This window comes from Salvelinus alpinus, chromosome 22, assembly GCF_045679555.1.
Source record: "Salvelinus alpinus chromosome 22, SLU_Salpinus.1, whole genome shotgun sequence".
Classification (NCBI taxonomy): Eukaryota; Metazoa; Chordata; class Actinopteri; order Salmoniformes; family Salmonidae; genus Salvelinus; species Salvelinus alpinus.
In genome coordinates this window covers 681,860-689,626 of record NC_092107.1, presented here as the reverse complement: position 1 = coordinate 689,626, position 7,767 = coordinate 681,860, and the positions used below count along the sequence as shown (strand labels likewise).

The following is a 7,767-nucleotide window of genomic DNA, read 5'->3' as shown; positions in this document are numbered from 1 at the left end:
AACAGGACACTGACTACACTCAGAAACTCATTGTTCCAGAGAATGGAATAAATCTGAAGACCTGAATCTTTGTGGGGGTGAAAGCCACCGATCTAACAGAGGTTAGGACTACAATACACAGATAAAATCTAACTCAATAAAAGCCTTTTGTAAAGTACCATACTGCAAAACGTACAATGTATCACAGAAAAAACATATCTTTAAGAAAAAAAGTGTTGTAGTTATACTGCATTCTAGAATCAGTCCCTCTCTTCCTTTCCACGTTCTGCTTGACCGATGCTACGCAACAACAAGTCCCGTTCCCAACAACAGCACCTAATATGACCTCTTTGTTGGGTGAGTCAATATTATTCACCCAGTTTAATTTCTATAGATTTATGATAACTCTGTAACTGAAACTGAAGCCTTTTTTGTTTCCGGTCACGCCTAAATCGTGTATGCGTACAGTATGTGTATGATTCATATCTCTTGTCTCATAGAAGGTGTACGTACACATGATGGACAAACCAGGGTCAAGTTGAATGGAGCGTCTCAGCATGCACACCTTCCGTTTCATTGAACACAAGAACATGACCGTCGCCACTTTCTATCTGCACTGTCACCCGACTCTGTGAGGTGTCCTCCTGTTCGTCCTTAGTAAGTATCAACAATTAGAAAATAACACACAGGTCACTGCCTTCACTCAGAGAAACAAAACTAAACGTTTTGCGACAATACATTGTGGCGGTCACGATCCCGTTCACCATATTGCTTTTTGACTCTCTAGACATCTGGGATGCCTACAACAACGTTCTAATGTTCCGGCTTAAAACCTGTTGCCTAGAGTCTGGGTTTCACAGACATTATTACCCTCTGAAGAACTCTAATTTCTTAGACAACCCTATGCTATTCTAAGCTTATTCAACTGACTAGACAAATGTTTCAAACCGGTAGGAACTGAAAACTGACTTCCTGTCTGAACTTTGCCTGTTTGATCTCAGAATTGTTCAGATATCTCTAGGAGAAAGAGAGGACAACGGTGTAGCCATACTATACCACTGGACCAGTGGTGTGACATGATATCAGACATGAATGATATATCAGACATTAATTAATGGCACTTGATGAGAGTGAAATTGATTAGTCACCTCATTGCTCATACAGTATGAGTAATTAAATGGATCGTTATGTAAGTCACTTCATTCTTGACCACCTTATTCTGTTTCCCTCTGCTACAGGTCTTCCAACAGCTTCACAATGTAAGAAATTATTCCAAGTTGCCCTTGATAATCACAGTCATCAAAGCCTATGGCTTTCATTAAAATAAAATAAATGTGCTACAGTGTTGATATATCCCTCCTGCCCTTCCAACAGTCTCCTCCCAGTCCCAGAGAAGCCCAATGGGCCGTATGGACGTCACTACTTCGGTGCTGGTTGTGATCTGTCTCTCCATGGCCCTGTTCATTGGTCTGTTCCTGAGGAGGGGAAGGTTATCCATCCTCCAATTAAATATGGTCTAGGACTAGGGACACCGTCTCTCCTGACATGGCTGAAGACTGGGACCAGTCTCCTAGCTAACAGTCAGTGGGGTATTTTACATTCCTAGAACATGTAGACAGCTGTTGTGAATACATGATACAGTGGCAGGTTATGAGTAAAATTAGTAAAGGATGGTAGTTCTGAATTCATGAGTAAAGGATGGTTAGTTCTCAATCCATGAGTCAAGGATGATTAGTTCTCAGTTCATAAGTAAAGGATGGTTAGTTCTCAATCCATGAGTAAAGGATGGTTATTTCTCAGTTCATAAGTAAAGCAAGGTTCATTCTTGGTAACAGGAGTAAATAATGGTTAGTTATCAGTTCATGAGTAAAGGATGGTTAGTTCTTAGTAACATGAGGAAAGGATGGTTAGTTACCAGTTCATGAGGAAAGGATGGTTAGTTCTCAGTTCATGAGTAAAGGATGGTTAGTTCTCAGTTCATGAGTAAAGGACGGTTAGTTCTTGGTAACATGAGTAAAGGATGGTTAGTTCTCAGTTCATGCGTAAAGGATGGTTAGTTCTTGGTAACATGAGTAAATAATGGTTAGTTCTCAGTTCATGAGTAAAGGATGGTTAGTTCTCAGTTCATGAGTAAAGGATGGTTAGTTCTCAGTTCATGAGTAAAGGATGGTTAGTTCTTGGTAACATGAATAAAGGATGGTTAGTTCTCAGTTCATGAGTAAAGGATGATTAGTTCTTGGTAACATGAGTAAAGGATGGTTAATTCTCAGTTCATGAGTAAAGGATGGTTAGTTCTTGGTAACATGAGTAAAGGATGGTTAGTTCTCAGTTCATGAGTAAAGGATGGTTAGTTCTTGGTAACATAAGTAAAGAATGGTTAGTCCTCAATCCATGAGTAAAGGATGGTTATTTCTCAGTTCATAAGTAAAGCAAGGTTCATTCTTGGTAACAGGAGTAAATAATGGTTAGTTATCAGTTCATGAGTAAAGGATGGTTAGTTCTTAGTAACATGAGGAAAGGATGGTTAGTTACCAGTTCATGAGGAAAGGATGGTTAGTTCTCAGTTCATGAGTAAAGGATGGTTAGTTCTCAGTTCATGAGTAAAGGACGGTTAGTTCTTGGTAACATGAGTAAAGGATGGTTAGTTCTCAGTTCATGCGTAAAGGATGGTTAGTTCTTGGTAACATGAGTAAATAATGGTTAGTTCTCAGTTCATGAGTAAAGGATGGTTAGTTCTCAGTTCATGAGTAAAGGATGGTTAGTTCTCAGTTCATGAGTAAAGGATGGTTAGTTCTTGGTAACATGAATAAAGGATGGTTAGTTCTCAGTTCATGAGTAAAGGATGATTAGTTCTTGGTAACATGAGTAAAGGATGGTTAATTCTCAGTTCATGAGTAAAGGATGGTTAGTTCTTGGTAACATGAGTAAAGGATGGTTAGTTCTCAGTTCATGAGTAAAGGATGGTTAGTTCTTGGTAACATAAGTAAAGAATGGTTAGTCCTCAGTTCATGAGTAAAGGATGGTTAGTTATTGGTAACATGAGTAAAGGATGGTTAGTTCTCAGTTCATGAGTAAAGGATGGTTAGTTCTTGGTAACATGAGTAAAGGATGGTTAGTTCTTGGGAACATGAGTAAAGGATGGTTAGTTCTTGGGAACATGAGTAAATGATGGTTAGTTCTCAGTTCATGAGTAAAGAATGGTTAGTTCTCAGTTCATAAGTAAAGGATGGTTAGTTCTCATTTCATGAGTAAAGGATGGTTAGTTCTTGGTAACATGAGTAAAGGATGGTTAGTTCTCAGTTCATTAGTAAAGGATGGTTAATTCTTGGTAACATGAGTAAAGGATGGTTAGTTCTCAGTTCATTAGTAAAGGCTGGTTATTTCTTGGTAACATGAGTAAAGGATGGTTAGTTCTTGGTAACATGAGTAAAGGATGGTTAGTTCTCAGTTAATTAGTAAAGGATGGTTAGTTCTTGGTAACATGAGTAAATAATGGTTAGTTCTCAGTTCATGAGTAAAGGATGGTTAGTTCTCAGTTCATGAGTAAAGGATGGTTAGTTTTTGGTAACATGAGTAAAGGATGGTTCGTTCTCAGTTCATGAGTAAAGGATGGTTCGTTCTCAGTTCATGAGTAAAGGATGGTTCGTTCTCAGTTCATGAGTAAAGGATGGTTCATTCTTGGTAACGTGAGTAAATAATGGTTAGTTCTCAGTTCATGAGTAAAGGATGGTTAGTTCTTGGTAACATGAGTAAAGGATGGTTAGTTCTCGGTAACATGAGTAAAGGATGGTTAGTTCTCAGTTCATGAGTACAGGATGGTTAGTTCTCAGTTCATGAGTACAGGATGGTTAGTTCTCAGTTCATGAGTACAGGATGGTTAGTTCTCAGTTCATGAGTACAGGATGGTTAGTTCTCAGTTCATGAGTAAAGGATGGTTAGTTCTCAGTTCATGAGTACAGGATGGTTAGTTCTCAGTTCATGAGTAAAGGATGGTTAGTTCTTGGTAACATGAGTAAATAATGGTTAGTTCATGCATATTGTTAAGAAACATAGCAATTTATAATTGAAGTAGCAGCAGGGCACTAGAGGTAAACTTCTACACACCTAAATGTATAGTTCCTATATGGCATGTACAGATTTTTGTAAGAATCTTTTGTATGGTAGCTGACTGCTAGTCAGAGTAAATGTTTGATAGCTAAAGGCCAGAGCAAATGTTGTATGCACTTGCTTGACAGATTCATATTAAAGTATTTTATTAATATTTTTTGTGTGAAATAATTGTCCATCCTCCATATCATTTTTAGATGTTTGCTCTTGGGCCAACAAAACTGGCAACTCTAGTCTTGGCCTTTACCTAAGAATAGTTATACTAGTTTGATTCTCCTATCTTTTATTTTGTGACAGTGCGTGCCTTATTACTGGGAAAGCAGCCGTGGACTGTCAGTGGGGAGAGTATCATGGATGTCTTGGTTGGGTGATTATGTAGATGTATCATACAAATGTTCAAGTGTAGCTTCAGCTTGATTATAGAGAATGTTCTCCCTTTGTGCAACAAGTCAAAACAGCAGCATGTTGAAAAGCTTTCACAGAACCTACACAAGTAATTATTTTTTACTATTTGTCTTATTTAAGAAATTTCACCTGGCACCTATCTTTTGGTTTCTGTATATTCAGTAGCCTAAATACAATATTAGTTCAGTCAAAGAACGTGTAAAAGTCTAAAGAAAACCTAAACCAGCAGCATAACAAAGTACAGTTTTGGTAACAGATTTAAGTACTAGTAGTCTAAATACTCACATCCATCAGTATTCTAAAACACTCTTTTGGCGTGATATGTGTGTACAGAACTGTTTGGGTTCTCTTTGGGTGTGTGTACTGAATGCCTAGTTGACTGGCAGGGCTTTTTTGGGCTGCACTCCTCCTGGCTATGGTCTGCCAAGAAATGGATTAAGACGATAAAGAGATAAATTACTCTTCAAACCCACAAGAGAAAAAGGAGCTGATGGACTTTTTAGGCACAAGAAAAGGCATAAAAACGTTATAAAAAAGGAGAGTTAATATATTATCCCATAGGTGACAAACATGTAAAGCAATTCAAAATGTAGCAGGGGGAGGCACCCACTAATGTACGAAAATTGTACTGTGTTGTACTGTACAGTATTGCACTGTGGGAAACTTCTAAATAAGGAATGCACATAGCTCTGCGTCTCTGCCACTAACAGTTTCATACTTATATTTACCCCTATGACTCATGGTCTAAATCCCAAATGGCACCCTATGCCATTGATAGTGCACTAATTTTGACCAAAGCCCTGGTCAATAGTAATGCACTATATAGGGAATAGGATGCCATTTGGGACGCTGATTGAGACATTGACTCTCCACTGCCCTGGATCAGATGCACCTGTTCCCTTTACACTCTGAGGGAGGGCTGGGAGCCAGACTTGAGGTCTTTTGAGACGGTGAAGACGGACCGTCAGCTGTACTGCAGTGACACGCTGGCCCAGCTCTGTATCTCCCTCTGCTTCTCCAGCACCATGGAGTTCATGAGCAACCAGCCCTGTCTCAATGATCACTTCTGTCATCACCTGGGAACCCTCACAAAGCCCACTAGTGTGAGGATGTAGAGATTACAATTAACATACATAATATATACAGTTTATATACAGTGGGGAGAACAAGTATTTGATACACTGCCGATTTTGCAGGTTTTCCTACATACAAAGCAGGTCTGTAATTTTTATCATAGGTACACTTCAACTGTGAGAGACGGAATCTAAAACAAAAATCCAGTAATTCATTTGCATTTTATTGCATGACATAAGTATTTGATCACCTACCAACCAGTAAGAATTCCGGCTCTCACAGACCTGTTAGTTTTTCTTTAAGAAGCCCTCCTGTTCTCCACTCATTACCTGTATTAACTGCACCTGTTTGAACTCGTTACCTGTATAAAAGACACCTGTCCACACACTCAATCAAACAGACTCCAACCTCTCCACAATGGCCAATACCAGAGAGCTGTGTAAGGACATCAGGGATAAAATTGTAGACCTGCACATGGCTGGGATGGGCTACAGGACAATAGGCAAGCAGCTTGGAGAGAAGGCAACAACTGTTGGCGCAATTATTAGAAAATGTAAGAAGTTCAAGATGACGGTCAATCACCCTCGGTCTGGGGCTCCATGCAAGATCTCACCTTGTGGGGCATCAATGATCATGAGGAAGGTGAGGGATCAGCCCAGAACTACACGGCAGGACCTGGTCAATGACCTGAAGAGAGCTGGGACCACAGTCGCAAAGAAAACCATTAGTAACACACTACGCCGTCATTGATTAAAATCCTGCAGCGCACGCAAGGTCCCCTTGCTCAAGCCAGCGCATGTCTAGGCCCGTCTGAAGTTTGCCAATGACCATCTGGATGATCCAGAGGAGGAATGGGAGAAGGTCATGTGGTCTGATGAGACAAAAATAGAGCTTTTTTGGTCTAAACTCCACTCGCAGTGTTTGGAGGAAGAAGAAGGATGAGTACAACCCCAAGAACACCATCCCAACCGTGAAACATGGAGGTGGAAACATCATTCTTTGGGGATGCTTTTCTGCAAAGGGGACAGGACGACTGCACCGTATTGAGGGGAGGATGGATGGGGCCATGTATCGCGAGATCTTGGAAAACAACCTCCTTCCCTCAGTAGGAGCATTGAAGATGGGTCGTGGCTGGGTCTTCCAGCATGACAACGACCCGAAACACACAGCCAGGGCAACTAAGGAGTGGCTCCGTAAGAAGCATCTCAAGGTCCTGGAGTGGCCTAGCCAGTCTCCAGACCTGAACCCAATAGAAAATCTTTGGAGGGAGCTGAAAGTCTGTATTGCCCAGCGACAGCCCCGAAACCTGAAGGATCTGGAGAAGGTCTGTATGGAGGAGTGGGCCAAAATCCCTGCTGCAGTGTGTGCAAACCTGGACAAGAACTACAGGAAACGTATGAAACAAAGGTTTCTGTACCAAATATTAAGTTCTGCTTTTCTGATGTATCAAATACTTATGTCATGCAGTAAAATGCTAATTAATTACTTAAAAATCATACAATGTGATTTTCTGGATTTTTGTTGAAGTGTATCTATGATAAAAATTACAGACCTCTACATGCTTTGTAAGTAGGAAAACCTGCAAAATCGGCAGTGTATCAAATACTTGTTCTCCCCACTGTATATATACAGTATATATATATATATAAAGAGAGAGAAGATAGCCCTATTTGGTAAAAGAACAAGTCCATATTATGGCAAGAACAGCTCAAATATGCAAAGAGAAATGACAGTCCATCATTACTGTAAGACATGGTCAGTCAAGAACTTGATCAAGCCCCACAGGAAGCACTATGATGAAACTGGCTCTTATGAGGACCGCCACAGGAAAGGAAGACCCAGAGTTACCTCTGCTGCAGAGGATAAGTTCATTAGAGGTAACTGCATCTCAGATTGTAGCCCAAATAAATGCTTCACAGAGTTCAAGTAACAGACACATCTCAACATCAACAGGCAACATCAACTGGCAATAAGAAAGCAAGGCTATATATTCCCAATATTCAACATCAACTGTCCTTTAGTAGTGGGTTCTTTGAAGCAATTCGACCATGAAGGCCTGATTCACGCAGTCTCCTCTGAACAGTTGATGTTGAGATGTGTCTGTTACTTGAACTCTGTGAAGCATTTATTTGGGTTGCAATTTCTGAGGCTGGTAACTCTAATGAACTTATTCTCTGCAGCAGAGGTAACTTTGGGTCTTCC

At 40.2% G+C, this 7,767-nt stretch overlaps 1 long non-coding RNA gene across 1 annotated transcript; it reads left to right on the top strand.

Annotated features, from left to right (window-relative positions):
- Nucleotides 1-483: 483 nt before the first annotated feature.
- LOC139548731 (uncharacterized) lies at nucleotides 484-2,097 on the top strand. The gene is made up of 3 exons (XR_011669766.1): nucleotides 484-636; nucleotides 1,218-1,238; nucleotides 1,354-2,097. It is a non-coding gene; the product is annotated as an uncharacterized lncRNA (long non-coding RNA).
- The last annotated feature ends 5,670 nt before the right edge of the window (nucleotides 2,098-7,767 follow it).